We start from the raw sequence: 19736 nt of genomic DNA, 5'->3' as shown, positions 1-19736 counted from the left end.
ATACACAAAGATGGCCCCTTGTTATTCTGTCATGCTTGCACCACTGATGCTGTTTTTGTTTTGCCTCCTCCTTTCATGAGCCTCTAAAAGCTTCTACTCGAAAAGAGCTGCTCCCTTCTAGTTTGCAGCACGCCACACTGATCTGTATGCTATAGCTGCCTCTCGGTCTTCAGATGGGACGCAGCATTGTCTGAAGCTATGTTTTGCTACCTCTTAAAAACATTTCCTCTAAACTCCTTGCTTTCGATTTCCCAATTTTAACTCATCATAGAGCGGCCGTTTGGGTATCTACTGTCGTCCGTTCTTCTCACGCCTCCATTCAGTGGATCGGTCCTGAGGTGAGCACAGTTTCAAAACGAAGAGACCAACTTCATCCCAGGACTCAGTTGTTTGTGATCCTGTCCTGCCGCTTGTGTAGCCCCAAATTATGGTGATGGAATGGCTCAAAGCATCAGATGTCCTGTCTGTGGGGGAATCAGGTCTCACAGCCATATTAAGAAGGCTGGAAGGCACTACAAAGTAAATGTCTACAGAACTGTAGTGTTGTGCATCCTTGTCTACGGCTGTGGGACCTAGACCCCACACAAGCATCACATCCAACTCCTTGAGCAGTTCCACCGGCATCACTTATGGGCCAGGCTCAATATCTATTGGTAAGTCAAGATCACCAACAGTGAAGTTCTGTTTGTTCCCTAACACCGAAGCTATGCTCACCTTAGACCGGGGGTTCACGTGAGGAGAATGAATGATAAGAGGAGACTCAAACAGCTGCTGTACAGAGAGCTGAACCTGGAAAACTGAAAGCAAGGAGGACTGAGGAAAACATACTTAAGGACACAATTAAAAAAAAAAGCCTTAGACAATGCTGCATCCCAGATAAAAACCTGGAGTCAATTAATAATAATAATACTACTACTAATAATAATAATGATGGTATTTGTTAAGCACTTAGCATGTGCCAAGCACTGTTCTAACACTGGAGTAGATACAAGGTTATCAAATTGTCCCACTTGGGGCTCAGAGTCTTAATCCCCATTTTGCAGATGAGGTAACTGAGGCACAGAGAAGTTAATTGATTTGCCCCAAGACACACACAGCTGACAAGTGGTGGAGCCAGGATTAGAACCCATGACCTCTGACTCCCAAGCCCATGCTCTTTCCACTAAGCCACGCTGCTTCTCAAAATTGTAGAGATGCCAGGGATTGAACCTGGGCCTTCATACATGCGAAGCATGCGCTCTACCACTGAGCTATATCCTGCCTAGGATAGGTCAGCAAGGCAAACTGCCATCAAGGAAGGAGTGGTTCTTTTTGAGCAAAAGCTTCATTGGGAACAAGAGACAAGGAGGAAATGGATAAAACAGAGTCAGGCAGTGTAAGCATTAAACATGACAACACAACAAGGCCTTTTTGAGCACACAATGTGGCTGGAACTATGAGTCCCGCATCGGCATTTTCAAACGCACACATATTCATTGCTTACTTTCATCAATAGTGGTATCTTCTTTGAATACAAAGAACAACTATATGTCTATGCACAAACACACACAGTTCAACAGACCAATAGTTTGGTCTGAAGTCTGATACCATATGCCTCCACATTCTGACAACTTCTTGAAGGATTAACTGACCTTCTTGATTTGATTTTATACTTCACTGTCTATCATTCGGTCGTTGGCCAGTGTGCTGCCTAGGTAACCCAACTCTGTGACAACATTTAGCTCCATTTCGCCATTGTAGATTATTTGGTTGCGTGTACCACTTCTCTTGTGCAGACTGATGCACTGCTTTGGTTTTCTTTGGACTTTTCTGTCCAAAACATCTGGTTGATTCGGTGAAGCGGTTTACATTCATTTGTGTGTCTTCTTGGGTTTGTACGTATTCTAAAGCCTGTGTCCAGTTCTTTTGTTGCATTGTCCAATGTGGCCATGTACAATATATTAAACAGGATTAGGTCTACTACGCACCTCTGCTTTACTTCACTGGCAATGGAGAATGGATCAGACAGGGCACCCCCAGCTCTGACACAAGCAGCCCTGCCATCAAAAAAGCAGAATCAGAATCTTAATGAACTTCTTGGGGGAGACAAATTACGAAGCTGTTATGAGAGTCCAGATCTTCTGATAGTATCAAATGGTTTTTGAATGGTGCATGAAAACTGTACAGAGGTTTAGGTACTCTTCCCTGCACTTTACCTGTACCTGAAGTGCTCCAAAGATCACATCCACGGAACCACACTGAGGTCTGAAGTCACATCATGATTCAGGGAGCGGTTTGGTTGACAAGATTCTTGAGCAGCTAGTCCAAGAACTCCGGCTGGAATCTTGCCAGCAATAGAGAGTAGTAATAAGCCTTAATATATGCTGCAATCTCTTGGATCTCTTTCGCTTTGGTATCCTGCAACTTGTCAGTATGTCACTCCATTCGCATGTCGTGAAGTATTCATTTTTGCCCGAACCGTGTGGTGTTGCAAAGTGTTTTTGATGCAGTATTTATTTTGTTGCAAATAAGACTTTTTTTTAATTTCTGACCCATTTGGAAGGAAACAATCCTGGTGACTTCACCTAGCCATGCCCAATGTCTTGCTGGCATCACGGAGAACATCCATTTGCTGTTCATGTTGGAGACTGTGGTTGGGGTTTCTTGTTGCCAAAAGGCTGTTGTGATATTGTTCCAGTGATCTTAGTTCTTCTGGACCCTAACAAATTACTTGTTGATCTGATGGTTGGGAAGCCAGGGTTAGCCTCAGCCTACTGGCTGTGCCCCATGTGACCGAGGACATCATCACACAGCATGGAGTGTGGCGTCACTAAGCTGCTCTGCATCACCCTGGGCAGACCCAAAGGCTCCGAGACATCGCACCCACAAGGGGTTCTCACCTCAGTCCTGGGCAGCACCTGGGTGCCCACCGACCCTTGGCAGGATGAGGTAGGTGCCAAGCCCAGGGGAATGCACTCCCCAGAGTCAGTGGCTTGGCACCCTTTCCCTCCCCTCTCAATCCATCTCCAGCGGCCTGGGTGGCAGCGTTGGCAAGGATAATGGTGGGGCTGTGGGTGGGGATTTGGTGACTTGTGGACAAGGCAGAGGAATGGGTCCAGTGACAGGGCTGCTCAGCTGGCTGGGGTGGCCGCTTCAGAGTTTGGAAAGGGGACTTGCTCGGTGGGCTAGGAAGGGGCTGAAAAGCTGACGAGTGGTGGGAGTATGGCAACAGCTAGAGTCTCCCTCATGGGTCATGTAACAATTATTATTATTGCTACTATGGTACTTGTTAAACATTTACTATTTGGCAAGCACTGTTTTAAGCGCTGGGGTAGATAAAGTCAATCAGGTTGGACGCAGTCCCTGTCCCACATGGGACTCGCAGTCTAAGTAGGAGGGATTAGGATTTAATCTCCGTTTCACGGATGAGGTACCGGAGGCACAGGAAAGTTAAGTGACTTGCCTAAGGTCACACAGCAGTCACGTAGCATAGCTGGGACTAGAACCCAGGTACTGCGACTCCCAGGCCCATGCTCTTTCCATTAGACTATGATGCTTCTCACCCTTCAGCTCCTGGCTTGGCTGGCTCTATGCTGCTCAGGCACTGTGCCCCCTAATTCCTTTTGTCACTTGTCCAAGAACTGAGACATTACACTCCCCTGCCCAGGTGCCTGGGACCTCTGGGCTGAGGGGTCCTGGTGGGAAGGAGGGGTAGAAGGGAGGGAAACTGGTGAGCCCAGTGCTCCCAGCATTAAATAAACGTATAATCAAGACCCATGTAGAGATGTATTTATTTGGGGAGGAATGGTGGGGCTGTTAAAGAAGGGAGTAGGGGGTGGAGTAGAAACACTGGAGAAATGAAAGGTGGCTCCCACGCAGAGGGAACTGGGAGTGGAGGATCGGCAGGGACTGCATGCCAGCTCCTACAGTGCCCTGCCTCCTCTGCGTGCACACTGCCCGGAGGCCATCTTGAAAAGCCTAGTCCAGGTGCCATCTTAGAACAGCCCAAGGGGTGGCCATCTAGGGAGGGTGGGGAGGCACACCTTTGGCCCCCCGTCACGCGCCACCCTGAGACAACTGCTTACCTCAATTAGTGCCTGAAGCCAGCTGCGTTGCAAGCTACTTTTCGATGCAACAGTCGTTTAATCAGTGTGAGCTTGGAACACATCGGACAAAATAGTTCATCCAACACTCTGCTCTAAGCATGGCTGCAGCGATCCATACATCCTCAAGGTCCCTCTGCCGTATTCTGATGTAGTTGGTGAGGTGCCACTACTTACATGGTGGATGCGTCCAGGGTGTTTTCCTTTTGCTGGCCTGATGGAAGATGGTGTCTGTGATCATGAGACGGCGTTTGGCATGTTCACCGAACAAAGATAGGCCGTTGCTATCTAGTTGGCCAATCCCACACGGTCCAATGAATCTCTTCCACGTTGGAGCATCGCTGCTAACTCGAGGGTTAAAATCATCCATTAAAATCAGATTGTTGGACGGTGGGACTTCCGCATTGAGTCTCTCTAAATTTCTGTGGAAATGTTCCTCTTCGTCATCGCGGTTCGTCATTGGGAGGGCATATGCAAGATGATAGTGGCAAAGAGCTTTTGTTTCAGGGGCAGGCATAGCACCATCAGACGGTCACTTGTACCTCTGGCCAGATACTAGTGTTTGTCTGATTGCAGAGCCAACCCCTGAGTGTCGCCGTTTTGAAGAAGGAAGGCCTATTCAAAATAAGGTATATCCAGCACCTATCTCTGGGAGCTGTCCTTCATCCAGTAGTCTAGTCTCGCTTAGCGCTGTGATATCGACTCCATATCTCGCCAGTTCATGTGCTATTAAAAATAAACACACAAAAATAGCTTTTCAATTAGAGTACTAAAATTCCACTCTGTATGTGATCTAAATTTTACATTCCCATTAAGGTCAGTTTGAGGTGTCTTTCTGGCTTTTTCAATTCTACTTCTGTACTTTTCTATATGGCAAACTGCAGTTAAATCCTCATCATCAGGCTTACACACCAATTACTCTTTCTAAAGAAATGGAAACATACGGAATATATGGCCCTCCTTGCCTCCAAACTCCCACCACCCCCACCAAAAAAAATGTCCTTTTGAAAGATTATAAGAAACAGCACCTGCTCAGGAAAGAGTACTGAATTGCAGTCAGGAAACCTGACAATTTGTGGGGATCCTAAACAAGGTACTTAATCTCTCTGCTCCTCAATCGCTTTATCTATAAAATACAGATAACATACCCACCATCTATGTCTAGAATAAAGGATCGGGGTAGCCACAACCATGAACATTTATAACATTGTGAACCCCCTGCGGGACAAGGACCATTGTCTAATTCCTCCCCGTATATTATCTCCCAGCACTTAGTTCAGTGCTCTGCACACTGTAAGTGCTTAATAGTAGTACTCTTTACTACTATCCCAAGAGTGGCAATAAGAAAGAGGATCAAAGAGAAGTAAGCATGGAAAAGAAAAGAGGGAAAAGAAAAAGAAGAATGATTTCGGGGGGGGGGGGGGGGAGTGGAAAGATGATCTAGTAGAGCTCTAGAAGGTCAAAAGTTAAAAGCACTTTTTTTTGATGTAACACCTTTGAAATTTGCATTTTAAAGGACTGAATAGGAAAATACTGATCAAGAATGTCATGCTTATTGGCTTGTTTACAAAAGTCACACAGATAGTCGTTCTTTTTGGTTGAATTTTTACCCTATATTTTAAATGTTTTTAGAGTTGCATTCGACTGTAATCCCAACTAAAAAAATAAATGAAAAGGTGACTAAAAATCCCGGGAGAATTAGTGAAAAAAATGTAGGAAATAGTTTCCATACTTTGGTAGAGAGGTGCTCTAGATGAATAAAAATAATCATTTTTAATACATATATAAATATATATACACACACACGTACACACATGTTGTCCTTTGTTTATGAAGCTGACGCTACTGAACGTGCTATCTTGTCCATATGAGCAGGTGTGCCTGAAAAGATCAAGACATGACAGTTTATTCCCCATTGTGGGCATGTAGAGATCGTTCCTTACTCTGTTGGTGCGTTTACCACATGCAGGGCCTGCTTCTTGGTATACCAGTCTTCGTCAAACCTCTGCTCAAGAAAGGCAACCTTTCTGATTGCTGCGGGCCAGGCTGGTCTGTCTGCTGCTGCTGCGGTAGTCTCCCAATAATACATTGCTACTTAATAATGCAACAAAGAATGTGAAGGCTAAAATCAGAAGCTGCTTTTGATCCACCAGGTAACTCGATCAAATACAAGTTTAATCCAAAGTCATTCAGGAACGGTTAAATAATATGGCTGTGCTCTTAAGGCGTACACACACACACACACACACACACACACACACAGGCGCGCACATGCGCGTGCAGATGATGAGGTATCATTTTAGAGAGTCAAGACAGTACTATGCACTAACAATAAGCCAGAAGAAAACCAATGCTCATGTATCGGCCAACACCAAGGAAGTCCACAATTAAAAATTTTCATATGCAAAACAAAACTTAATGCTGTCATCAAATTCTGCTCCCGAAACAACATACTACCCAATAATTAATGAAAGACAAAGAAGTATTTAATCTACTCTCCATTCAGTTAAAAAGCTATCATGTTTATTGTTTTGTTCACAGGTTTGTCACACTAATGATAAATTACTGAGTTAAAAATTCATCACATTCCAAATCTGCCAAGAAATCCCATACATTCGAATAGGTCCTGATGGCTAAAATAAACCAGGCATATCAAAGTATTCATTACATTTTCAATGTTTTTGAAACTTTGGTAGAACTTCAGAAACTGGATAGAGCAATGTTATCTGCAGACATTCTCTACATGTACTATCACCGTAGAACCAACCTTAACTCAGGCTCTTCTCTCCCAAACCACAAAGTACCTTCATTTTTTTCTTCAAGAACTGAAATGGATAACTAGATGGCCTGAGCTTTTGCCTGGTAGAGGAAAAACTATCAAATGTTATGAGCTTTTAAAAAAACCCAATTTGACTGCATATCTGAGCCATCCATGAGTAGAAAATGGCCAGGGATCACGATTCTATTTCTGCTTCCTATTCACCCAAGTACTGGGTAAGACTCCTCTAAAAATAGAGGGATGGATGGAAGGATGGAGGGATGGATGTAGGCATGGATAGAGGGAGGGAGGGATGGAGTGAAGAATGGATGAAGCCTCCCACTCAAACAATGGAGAAGCCTCAGCCCTGAGCCTTCAGGCCCGATAACCTGCACGGAGCAATTGAATGTAGTACTAGTGGCTTGCAGAGCATCACTCGCATTCTTGTCCCTGCCAGTCATAGTCCTGTTGGGGCCCAGACTGCAACAAGCAAGAAAGCGGGTAGGGATGCAGCACACTACAATTAATCCCAGCACCCTAAACTACATGGGGAAGCATCATGGCCTAGTGGAAAGAGCAGGACCCTGGGAGTCAGAGGACCTGGGTTCTAATCCTGGCTTGTTCATTCATTCATTCATTCAATAGTATTTATTGAGCGCTTACTATGTGCAGAGCACTGTACTAAGCGCTTGGGATGAACAAGTCGGCAACAGATAGAGACAGTCCCTGCCGTTTGACGGGCTTACGGTCTAATCTCTGGCTCTTTATAAAATGTGACAGCTAAATTGGCAGCTGCCATGTGCATTGCAATTTGATTTAGTATTTCAAGCGCTTAGTACAGTGCTCTGCACATAGTAAGCGCTCAATAAATACTATTGAATGAATGAATAATCGGGGGAGACGGACAGACAAGAACAATGGCACTAAACAGCGTCAAGGGGAAGAACATCTCGTAAAAACAATGGCAACTAAATAGAATCAAGGCGATGTACAATTCATTAACAAAATAAATAGGGTAACGAAAATATATACAGTTGAGCGGACGAGTACAGTGCTGTGGGGATGGGAAGGGAGAGGTGGAGGAGCAGAGGGAAAAGGGGAAAATGAGGCTTTAGCTGCGGAGAGGTAAAGGGGGGATGGCAGAGGGAGTAAAGGGGGAAGAGGAGCTCAGTCTGGGAACGCCTTTTAGAGGAGGTGATTTTTAAGTAGGGTTTTGAGGAGGGAAAGAGAATCAGTTTGGCGGAGGTGAGGAGGGAGGGCGTTCCGGGACCGCGGGAGGACGTGACCCAGGGGTCGACGGCGGGATAGGCGAGACCGAGGGACGGTGAGGAGGTGGGCGGCAGAGGAGCGGAGCGTGCGGGGTGGGCGGTAGAAAGAGAGAAGGGAGGAGAGGTAGGAAGGGGCAAGGTGATGGAGAGCCTCGAAGCCTAGAGTGAGGAGTTTTTGTTTGGAGCGGAGGTCGATAGGCAACCACTGGAGTTGTTTAAGAAGGGGAGTGACATGCCCAGATCGTTTCTGCAGGAAGATGAGCCGGGCAGCGGAGTGAAGAATAGACCGGAGCGGGGCGAGAGAGGAGGAAGGGAGGTCAGAGAGAAGGCTGACACAGTAGTCTAGCCGGGATATAACGAGAGCCCGTAATAGTAAGGTAGCCGTTTGGGTGGAGAGGAAAGGGCGGATCTTGGCGATATTGTAGAGGTGAAACCGGCAGGTCTTGGTAACGGATAGGATGTGTGGGGTGAACGAGAGGGACGAGTCAAGGATGACACCGAGATTGCGGGCCTGTGGGACGGGAAGGATGGTCGTGCCATCCACGGTGATAGAGAAGTCTGGGAGAGGACCGGGTTTGGGAGGGAAGATGAGGAGCTCAGTCTTGCTCATGTTGAGTTTTAGGTGGCGGGCCGACATCCAGGTGGAGACGTCCCGGAGGCAGGAGGAGACGCGAGCCTGAAGGGAGGGGGAGAGGACAGGGGCGGAGATGTAGATCTGCGTGTCATCTGCGTAGAGATGGTAGTCAAAGCCGTGAGAGCGGATGAGTTCACCGAGGGAGTGAGTGTAAATGGAGAACAGAAGAGGGCCAAGAACTGACCCTTGAGGAACTCCAACAGTTAAAGGATGGGAGGGGGAGGAGGCTCCAGCGAAGGAGACCGAGAATGATCGGCCAGAGAGGTAAGAGGAGAACCAGGAGAGGACAGAGTCCGTGAAGCCAAGGTGAGATAAGGTATGGAGGAGGAGGGGATGGTCGACAGTGTCAAAGGCAGCAGAGAGGTCAAGGAGGATCAGAATGGAGTAGGAGCCATTGGATTTGGCAAGAAGGAGGTCATGGGTGACCTTAGAGAGAACAGTCTCGGTAGAGTGGAGGGGACGGAAGCCAGATTGGAAGGGGTCTAGGAGAGAATGGGAGTTAAGGAATTCTAGGCATCGATTGTAGACGGCTCGTTCTAGGATTTTGGAAAGGAAGGGTAGTAGGGAGATAGGACGATAACTGGAGGGGGAAGTGGGGTCAAGAGCGGGTTTTTTTAGGATGGGGGAGACGTGGGCATGTTTGAAGGCAGAGGGGAAGGAGCCCTTGGAGATTGAGTGGTTAAAAATAGAAGTTAAGGAAGGGAGGAGGGCAGGGGCGATAGTTTTAAGAAGGTGAGAGGGAATGGGGTCCGAGGCGCAGGTGGAGGGGGTGGCACTTGCGAGGAGGGAGGAGATCTCCTCTGAGGATACTGCAGGGAAGGATGGGAAAGTAGGGGAGGGGGTCGGTGGGGGGGAGGGGAGAGGCGGAGGGGTGACTTTGGGGAGCTCAGACCTGATCGTGTTGATTTTCGTGAGGAAATAGGTGGCCAGATCATTGGGGGTAAGAGATGGGGGAGGGGGAGGAACGGGGGCCTAAGGAGAGAGTTAAAGGTCCGGAACAATCGGCGGGGGTGACGGGCATGGGTGTCGATGAGGGAGGAGAAGAAGTTTTGCCTGGCGGAGGAGAGGGCAGAGTTAAGGCAGGAAAGAATAAATTTGAAGTGTGTGAGGTCGGCTTGGTGCTTGGACTTTCGCCAGCAGCGCTCAGCAGCTCGAGCATAGGAGCGTAGGAGGCGGACGGAGGAGGTGATCCAGGGCTGTGGGTTAGTGGAGCGAGAGCGGCGGAGGGAAAGGGGGGCGAGAGAGTCGAGATGAGTAGAGAGGGTGGAGTTGAGAGCGGAGACCCGATCGTCGAGAGTGGGAAGAGAGGACAGGGCGGCAAGGTGAGGAGAGATGCTATTGGAAAGACGGATGGGATCGAGAGAGCGGAGGTCTCTGGGGCAGTAGCGAAGATTTGCAGGGGGAGGGAGTGTGAGAGATGAGGCAGGTGAGAAGGTTATGGTCAGAGAGAGGGATTTCAGAGTTGGTGAGGGAGGAGATAGTGCAGCGGTAGGAGATGACGAGATCGAGGGTGTGACCGAGTCGGTGAGTGGGCGCGGTATGGTGGAGGAGGAGGTCGGCAGAGTCGAGGAGGGATAGCAGGCGGGCGGCAGAGGAGTCGTCGGGTACATCCGTATGGATGTTGAAGTCTCCAAGGATCAGAGTGGGCAGAGAGAAGGAGAGAAGGAAGGTGAGAAAGGGGTCAAGGTGGTTGAAGAAGTCGGAGGTGGGACCGGGAGGGCGGTAGATGACGGCGACAAGTAACTGGAGTGGGTGGTAAAGGCGAATGATATGGGCTTCGAAGGAGGGGAAGGAGAGGGAGGGGGGAGGAGGGATAGTGCGGAAGCGGCAACGGGGCGAGAGGAGGAAGCCGACGCCTCCTCCCTTACCGGTGAGTCTGGGGGAGTGGGAGAAGGAGAGGCCTCCGCTGGAGAGAGCGGCGGCGGAGACCGTGTCTTCGGGAGAGAGCCACGTTTCCGAAAGGGCGAGGAGGAGGAGAGAGCGGGAGAGGAAAAGGTCATGGATGAAAGGTAGCTTGCCTGTAACAGAGCGGGGGTTCCAGAGGCCACACTTGAAAGTAGCTGTGGGTGCAAGGGGAGGAGGGGGGGAAGGGCGGGGGGAGAGGAGGGTTTGGATGGGAAGGAGGTGGCGGGGCCCTGGACGGGGAGAGGGGGATGAGTGGTGGCGGTGGGACAAGAGGACTGGGATGGGGCATGGGTGGAGAAGAGAGAAGGGGGGAGGGGTGAAGAGGGGGTTTGGTGGGGGGAAGAGTAGGGGGAGGGGGAAGAGGGGTAGCGCTGGTAAAGTGGGGTTCTAGGGCAGGAGAGAGGAGGGGGGGAGGAGACAGAGGAGAGAGCGGGAAAGAGCTGAGCGAGAGAGGGGAAGGGGAAGGGGAGGATAGGAAGGGACGGGAGGGGGGAGGGGGGGAGGAGGGACATGGCGAGGCCAGAGAGGTGGGTGGCAGCACTGACAACAATAAACAGTAATAAACGAAATCGGTAATATAGCAACATGATACAATATGATACAATACAGTAGTGCTAATATAGCAACATGATACAGTATGATACAATATAGTCGTGTTAATAAAAGGGGTGATGATCAGGGTCGGGGGTAGACTCGATTAAGGGGCGACCTGATCAAATTCAAAGTCTGACGACAATAAACAATAAAAAGCGAGATCGCAAATATAGCAACATGCTACAGTAAGGCACACTACAATAGTGTTAATAAGCAGGCGATGACCAGGGTCGGGGGACGAGCCGACCCTACCCGATCAGACTCAAAGTCAAGCGGCCAGGGGCCGAGAGAGTCCCAGAGCTCATGACCAAATAACCCTGTGGCGGCGGGGGGGCCCTGAGGTTGTCCGGGGTGGGTGGCGGCCGTAGGCGGCGGCTAAGGTAAGGTAACATGGTGAGAACAAGGACGTCGTCGCCCGGGGCGGGGGCGGGAGAGATGAATCACCTCAAGAGGGAAGAGGGAGTGAGGCCTTCCCAAAATGGCCGCCTCAGGCAGAGTGGGGGCTTCCCAAAATGGCCGCCTCGGGCGGAGTGGGGGAGCGGTTGGGGAGCACAATGTCCCCGGGCCCGAGCAGCCAACTGCTTGCTGTGTGACCACGGGCAAGTGACACCTTCTCTGTGACTCAGTTTCCTCATCTGTAAAATGGGGATTCGATACCTGTTCTCCCTCCCCATCTGGGACACGGACTCCGTCCAATCTGATAAACTTTGTATCTACCCCAGTGCCTAGAAATGTGCTTGACACACAGTAAGTGCTTAACAAATACCACAATAATAATGATGATGATATAAGCCTATCAGCCAACTCTAGCTCTTATAAACTCATTTATACCTATCCTCAGCACTCTGTATGGATGTTCATTACATTGTAAAGTCATTTATTGATTCTGGCAACTCCTGTAAACGTTTTTATGTCTGCCTACCCCATTAGAGTGTAAACTACCTGTGGGCAGGGAACATGCCACAGTGCTATCAATCGAATCAATCAATGGTATTATTGAGCACTCACTATGTACGGAGCACTGTTCTGAAGTGCTTGGAAGAGTACAATATAAGAGAAATTAGCCAATAATGAGCTTACAGTCTAGAGGAGGAGACAGACATTAATATGAATAATTTATAATAATTTAAAGACATGTACATTCTGTACTTTCCAAGCATCTGCCACTTCCCCTATACGTAATTTATTTTAACACCTGTCTCTCCCACTAGACTGTAAGTTCCTTGTAGGCAGGGACCATGTCTACCAACTCTACTGCATTATACTCTGTCAAGCACCTAGTCCTGTTCTCTGTACAGAATAAGTGCTCAATAAATACCATTGATTGATTAGTACAGTGCACTGAACCACATGGTGCTAAATAAATGCTACAAGGTGCTATATATAAATGCTGTCATCATCCTCAATACTACTGGAGGATGATGATAATTACGGTATTTGTTGAGCACTTACTGTGTGTCAAAAACCATCCTAGGTGTCAGGTCGGATGCAGTCCCCGTCCCAAAAGGGGCTCATAGTCTAAGTGGGTGGGAGAACGGGTACTGAATCCTCATTTTACAGATGAGATAACTGAGGCACAAAGAAGTCAAGTGACTTGCCCAAGGTTGCACAGCAGATGGTGGCAGAATTAGAACTCAGGTTCTCTGACTCCCAGTCCCGTGCTCCTTCTATAAGGCCACACTGCTTCCCAATACTTGTACTATTATTCGCAAAGTGCATGTGCGGTCTTCGCCCTCAGAACCGGAACTATAACCTAGGTCTCCTGCTTCCCAGAGCAGTCTAAAAATAAACTCTTCCTCACTCTCCTTCCCCATGCCTTAATGACTACCTGGAATGCTTGTGTGCCCAGTCTTGCCTGGGACTGAAACCCACATCTCCTGTTTCTTGTCACTCAAGAGAAGTACTCTTACTTCTGAATAATTTTTTTTTCCTTCCCAAATCTAGGGATGTTTAATTTGACCTTCTGAAATGAACAGAAAGGATAACATTAGATTTATTTTTCACAGGATCCTTTGAAACAGAGATATGTGGGCCATGGACTAAACATTTATTTTTAAAACACACAAATGTCTACAGATTGTTAGAGTTGAAGTTGCACTAGGAGACGGAAGCATAACCAGTCAATCAGATTACTAAATGTAGATAGCTGAGCCAACTAATGATAGAAGGAGAAAAATTAACTTTACAGTATGACTATTTTCTCTAGCATGGGAAATTTCCTGGTCTTCACCAAATGAAATATTTCATCATAGTTCTAGGACAAATGAGTGGAGCGAGCCTTGCAAGTAAATATGAAACAATTTACTGGTTCATTAAATTTATGTTTCCAATACCCCTTCAAGTGGCTCTCTAGACAGAAAATATCTCTGATGGTAAATGAAATAGAACAGTGGGATACAAATGATATACTGAAGGGTTTTTTCCCCCCTTAGGTCCCAGTGGTTATCTGAGCAACCACAGGACAATTCAGAAAAAAAAAACCAAACCTAGGTGGAGACCACCAGTTGTTTATCCACCACAATATTTCAGAATCCTGTTTTTAAGGGGTTTCTAACCAGCATTTTCTGTGGCAATTTGGCCACAAAACATTGAGAACATTAAACTGGGCTCATGAAGACAAAGCAGTGGTCTAGCTTCCTTAAGCTTGCTTCTATGCACAATTGACAGCTGTTACCTGAAGCTGCCAGCAGCCCTGTTCCTCCCCCACCTCTTCCTCGGACATCAGCCTACCTGGATTCTGGGGACTGATCAGCCACCATTCAAACCAGCATGTCTTGAAGATGATCAATCAATCAATCACTAGGGAAGCAGCGTGGCCTAGTGGATAGAGCACAGGCCTAGAAGTCAGAAGGACCTGGGTTCTTATCCTGGCTCTGCTACATGTCTGCTGTGTGACCCTGGGCTAGTCACTTAGCTTCTCCGTGCCTCAGTTACCTCATCTATACAATGAGGATTAAGACTGTGAGCACCATGTGGGACAGGGACCGTCTCCAACCTGATTAGCTTGTATCTACACCGAGGCTTAGTATAGTGCCTGGCACAGTACGCACTTAACAAATACCATAAAAAAGTAGTGTGGCCTAGTGAAAGGAGAATGGGCCTGGGCGACTACTTGCTTCATGGGTTCGAATCCCGGCTCCGCCGCTTGTCAGCTGTGTGACTGTGGGCAAGTCACTTAACTTCTCGGTGCCTCAGTGACCTCATGTGTAAAATGAGGATTAAGCCTGGGAGCCCCACGTGGGACAACCTGCTTCCCCTGTGTCTACCCCAGCGCTTAGAACAGTGCTCGGCACATAGTAAGCGCTTAACAAATACCAACATTATTTGTTTTGTTGGCTGTCTCCCCCTTTTAGACTGTAAGCCCATTTGGGGGCAGGGATTGTTTCTATCTGTTGCCGAATTGTACGTTCCAAGTGCTTAGTACAGTGCTCTGCACAAAGTAAGCGCTCAATAAATACGATTGAATGAATGAATGAATGAATGAATGAATCACAGGACCTGGGTTTAATCCCGTCTCCTCCACTGGTCTGCCATGTGACCTTGAGTAAATCACTTAATTTCTCTGGGCCGCAGTTTCCTGATCTGTAAAATGGGGATTAAATCCTAATACCTCCTATTTAGCGGACTGTGAGCCCCAGGTGGGATATGGTCTTGTGTCCAACCTGATAACCTTGTGTCTACCCTAGCGAATAGAACAGTGCTTGACACATTGTAAGCACTTAACAAGTACCATTATTATTAGTACTATGCCCTAGGGAGAGCACAATACAGTAGAGTTGGTAGGCAGGATCTCTGCCCTCAAGGAGTTTACAATCTAGTGGGTGAGGTTTGTTAAACAGGGCAAAGAGCTGATGGCAGAGTTCCTGGGATGAGCTCACTGATGAGACTAGTGATATTTACCTCTTCAGAGACCAAACATGAGAGCATTAGTCAGAGTATCAGGCTTGCCATTAAGGAATCATGGCTAACACGGAACTTTCTCCTGAAAGTTTCAGTTAGGAACAATACAACTACTTGTAATAGGCACAATAATAGATCAGTAGTTAACAGACCCAGATACCTTGTTTTTCGGACACCCCATCTGTCTAAAGCATGGAATGTTAAGGCAAGTCTGCACTTGTAAATGATCTGGGCAACTCTGGCCCAATATTACTTTGGCTTCAAGTTCCCATCCAGTTTAGACCTGACCTAAGGGTCCCACACTTAGTGACACTGCTGATCCTGCCAGTCATATTAGGAGAGCTGAGGAAAAGAAGCAGTACTGGAATCAAATGGCTGCAGCACGATCAGTAACATTTTTGAGTGTCATCTCTGTGCAGAGCACTGTACTAGGTGGATAGGGTGATACAATAGATATAATAGACATGCTTCTTGCCCTCAAGCACTTTACAATATCTCAATTAAGTGGTTAGGCATCTTTTTCAGTTGACTGAAAGTGGACTCACTTAATCGTATTTATTGAGCGCTTACTGTGTGCAGAGCACTGTACTAAGTGTTCGGAAAGTACAATTCGGCAACAGATAGAGACAACCCCTACCCAACAATGGGCTCACAGTCTAGAAGCGGGGAGACAAACAACAAAACATCTTTTCCCATCAGCTGGCTTTTCCCCCCTACCAAGGACATTTCAGTGGTTAAAGGGACCAGATGAGAGATTGAAGGATTGGACTGAAGTACATAGTTTGTACTGTGAGAAAGGCAGAGAGTGGATCAAGGAAGCAGTAACATTCATTTGAAGTAAGCAATACAAATAGAGAAGCAGCGTGACCTAGTGGAAAGAGTTCGGGACTGGAGTCAGAAGACCTGGGTTCTAATCCTGGTTCCGCCAATTGCCTGCTGCGTGACCTCGGGCAAGTCACTTCAGTTCTCTGTGCTTCAGCTTCCTCATCTGTAAAATAGGAATTCAATACCTGTTCTTCCTCCTACTTGGACTGTGAGCCCCATGTGGGACAGGGATTATGTCCAATGTGATCAACTTGTATCTAGTGTTCAGAACAGTGCTTGACACATAGTAAGTGCTCAACAAATACCATTTTAAAAATATCTGAATCAGGTGGCTATTTGAGGTCAATTCCTTCGATTTAGTTATGCATTTAATTCATGCCGCTAAAATATAAACATTCTCAATTACCATCCATGCATCAACAGCATTTGTCAATGCTTTTAATGCAGAATACTGAACTAGCTATACAGAGTATTGCACTAAGTGTTTGGAAAACATATAACGGAAGAGTTACAGTTCCTTCTCTTGAAAGGCTTACATGTTTATTTTACCCAAGAATTATGAGACAGTCTATTGGCAATCCATTGGAGATCCTAAAATTATTAGATAAAAAATGGGCATGTCAGAGTGACTAAACCCAGTAAACCATAATCCATAATCCTGATTTTTGGTGTCCATTTTAGAAAATAAAAAAATACCCTTTCTTTGCTTTTATCTTGAATGGAATAAAAATGATTCCTTGCTCTTCTGTTTCCCTGGATGTATTTTTAACAAATAATTAAAACTATTCATAAATCTCCACAAACCAATAAATTATCCATATGGTATGTGGGATGTTTGAAAGAATCTCAGTTAGCCAATCTCTTAAAAAGGCACACTGAATTACAGTACCATAATCGTCACGAAAAGTCAAAGAGGATTAGAACAAATGGAAATAGTATTTCAGACCAAGAAAGAAATACCAGGTATTGCTTTTAGTGAGTCTTCTGAAGAAACAGCACTCAAAACTATTTATTTTCATTTGAGTATCTTCCTTTCAAGGGAGTCTTTCTATTAAAAATAATTTGGAAATTCCTAAGGGCACCACTATGCTGATAGCATCAAAATCCAGACATGTTTTCAGGGTGAGTTAAAGTAATCTGGAAGGAATTTGGGGGATTTCTCAATTTGCAACTATTATTTATTGAGATCGGCCACTATTTCTGAACCATTTCTCTTCTTTGAACAAGAGTCCCGAGAAGCTGAGGGGTCTAGGCCTCGAGCTAGCCCAGTCCAACTCGGTCCAAGTCAAACCTCAGAAATCCAGCCAAATTCAGGCTTCACTTCTGGGGAGATGGAACTGTACAGGAAGAAACCCACAAGGGGACCTCTGTCTGTGGGTAATATTGCAGATACATGGCAGTGCTAGAATGACTGTTTGTCAGGGAATCTTGGTCTCTTTAGATCTGAGGAGACCGATAAGAACTGAAGGGGCATGAAGGCCACCTCACACTGACTGACCTGAGCCCAACCTGAGGGCTGACCTGGACCCTGGCCCTAGTCCTGCGCAAGGCTCTACTCTGAACAACAGTTTTTGTATCCAAACTGACGCTTGGATGCTAAATGACACTTTTTAAAAAAAAAATAGTTTACAGATTATACAGCATTTGAAGAAGGTCTAAAAGGTCACAATAATTCTACAAATTTGACTTCTATCAAGTACTTCTAAAACAGAATCAAGTTTTACAACTATGGGTATTAGAAGTCTAACATTTGATATATTTAACATTCTGGAAGAGGCAAAAAGCATCAGTGCACACAAGTGTGTTTTAATGATTTCCTCAGGCCCTCTGAGTTTCACTGAGATGGCACACGGAGCAGCCTTTCAGTGACTCCAAAACTATCAACAATCAACATATATGTGTTAACTGTCCACCTTGTTCAAAGGCACTTGGTCCCATAGCTTTTGATGCAGAAAGTAAGTACTGCAGGTTTACTCATATACTGCTTTATTCATTTAATTTGACCTACCCTTAGCTGTCAGAGCTAATGCAAATATCCCCGGGCTGAAGAGGGGATTTGGGGGGGGTGGAAAGGGGGGAGTGGGAAGCATGGATAAGTCAGTGGAGGTTTTCTGACATGCTAATAATAATGATGATGATGGTATTTGTGATCAAGCACTGTTCGAAGCGCTAGGATAGATACAAACGAAGTAGACTGACACAGTCCATTGCCCCATATGAGGCTCACGGTTTCAATCCCTATTCTACAGAAGAGGGAACTGAGGCACAGAAAAGTGAAGTGACTTGTCCGAGGTCACACAGCAGACAAGTGGCAGAGCTGGGATTAGAGTTTAGGTCCTTTTGACTCCCAGGCCCATGCTGCTTCCCCATGCTACCTTGCCTAAACTACAGAATCTATTTTTCAAATTCTTGATCAGGTGCCTGTTATCCTAGGACACAGGCATTGAGATATTCGCTTTACCTTGAAATTATACTGTTGTATCCCTGTTTTGGTAAACAACATTTGGAGCTAAATATAGGATTAGCAAGAAAGACACCCTGAATGGCCACTTGCATTTAATAGAAACCTTCATTCTAAAGTAATTTACCACAAGTAATCACTTTATCTCAGTCTTTCCATCTCGAAACCGGGGCTATTTTCGGATTAAAATTAACTCATGTTTGTAAAAGGATTTGGAATCCTAGGATTATAGGCCTGCCTGTAGAACAAATCAATCAGTAGTATTTAATGAGCGCCTACTGAGTGCAAAGCACTTTAATTGAGTGTTTGGGAGAGAACAGAAGCAGCACACCACCGGGAGCTTACAATAAAAAGTGGGAGACAAAAATCATTTATGAATAGTGGGAACAAGAATAAAATACACAGGGAAATTATGGCAGGATTAAATGCTAAATAAAAAATCAGAATAAATCATCAATGAATGTACAATTGGATATATACATAAGTGCTGAGGATGACTATCAATACATAAATGCTAAAGGTGGTTCGATTTGAAATGTTGGGATTAGTAACAGTACTGATAAGTAAGTAAGCAACCCAAACAAAACTGCAGCTACTTCTACAGCAACTAAACCTGTTAAAGCAAGAGATCCACAAAGTGCCTTGCTCAGGATTCAAAACACTCTAGAGTATTTTTAATCAGCTTCCTGGCAAGTCTCCCTTCCTCCAATCTCTCCCTTCTCCATACTAGAAGCATAGCTCAGCACACAGCTCTTCACCCCTCAGACTGTACAATGACTTCTCATTTCCCTCCACATGAAGAAAAACATCTTCAAGACCCATCTTCAAAGTTCTCCAGAAACTCTCCCCATTTTACATTTCTGTTCTTTCTCCAGCCACTCCCCAGTTCATTCTCTTTGCTCCTCCCAAGCCAACCTTCTAACTGTATCTCATTCTCTTCCATCTCCGTGAACTCGTTCACACTGTTTCCCTGGCCTGGAATTCCCTCTCTCCCCAAATCCATCAGACCACAGCTCTCCCCATATCCAAAGTCCTCCTAAAATCCCAACTCCAACAGGCCTTCCCTGTTTAATCCCCTACACCCCAAACTGTAAAAATGCACCAGCCATTTCCAGCACTCATATTTATTTCTACTCATCTTCGGCACTTGTGCATATTTATTTAATTGTTCATTCACTATTTATTTTGATTACTCCGGTTGTAAATATTCTTCTGTCTCTCCGGTTAGAGCGAAAGTCCTTGTGGGTGAGGAAAGCATTACTTGTTTGTGCTGTCCTTTCCCAAGCACTTAGTGAATCGCGTGAATAAC

The 19736-nt window shown here is 46.2% G+C and overlaps 1 protein-coding gene across 2 annotated transcripts in view; it reads right to left on the bottom strand.

Moving 5' to 3' along the window:
* Window positions 1-19736, bottom strand: part of TJP2 (tight junction protein 2) — a 124507-nt gene that overhangs the window by 103448 nt on the left and 1323 nt on the right. The window contains exon 1 of one of the 2 annotated variants that reach the window (XM_039910773.1): window positions 4065-4808. The exons of the other annotated variant lie outside the window; for it this stretch is intronic. The gene's annotated coding sequence lies outside the window, so the exon portion shown is untranslated. Of the gene's footprint in view, window positions 1-4064; window positions 4809-19736 lie in introns of those variants that run through there. 2 annotated transcript variants of the gene reach the window in all.

The sequence above is a fragment of the Ornithorhynchus anatinus genome, chromosome X5, assembly GCF_004115215.2.
Source record: "Ornithorhynchus anatinus isolate Pmale09 chromosome X5, mOrnAna1.pri.v4, whole genome shotgun sequence".
NCBI classification, from domain to species: Eukaryota; Metazoa; Chordata; class Mammalia; order Monotremata; family Ornithorhynchidae; genus Ornithorhynchus; species Ornithorhynchus anatinus.
This window is presented reverse-complemented; position numbering and strand designations above follow the sequence as displayed.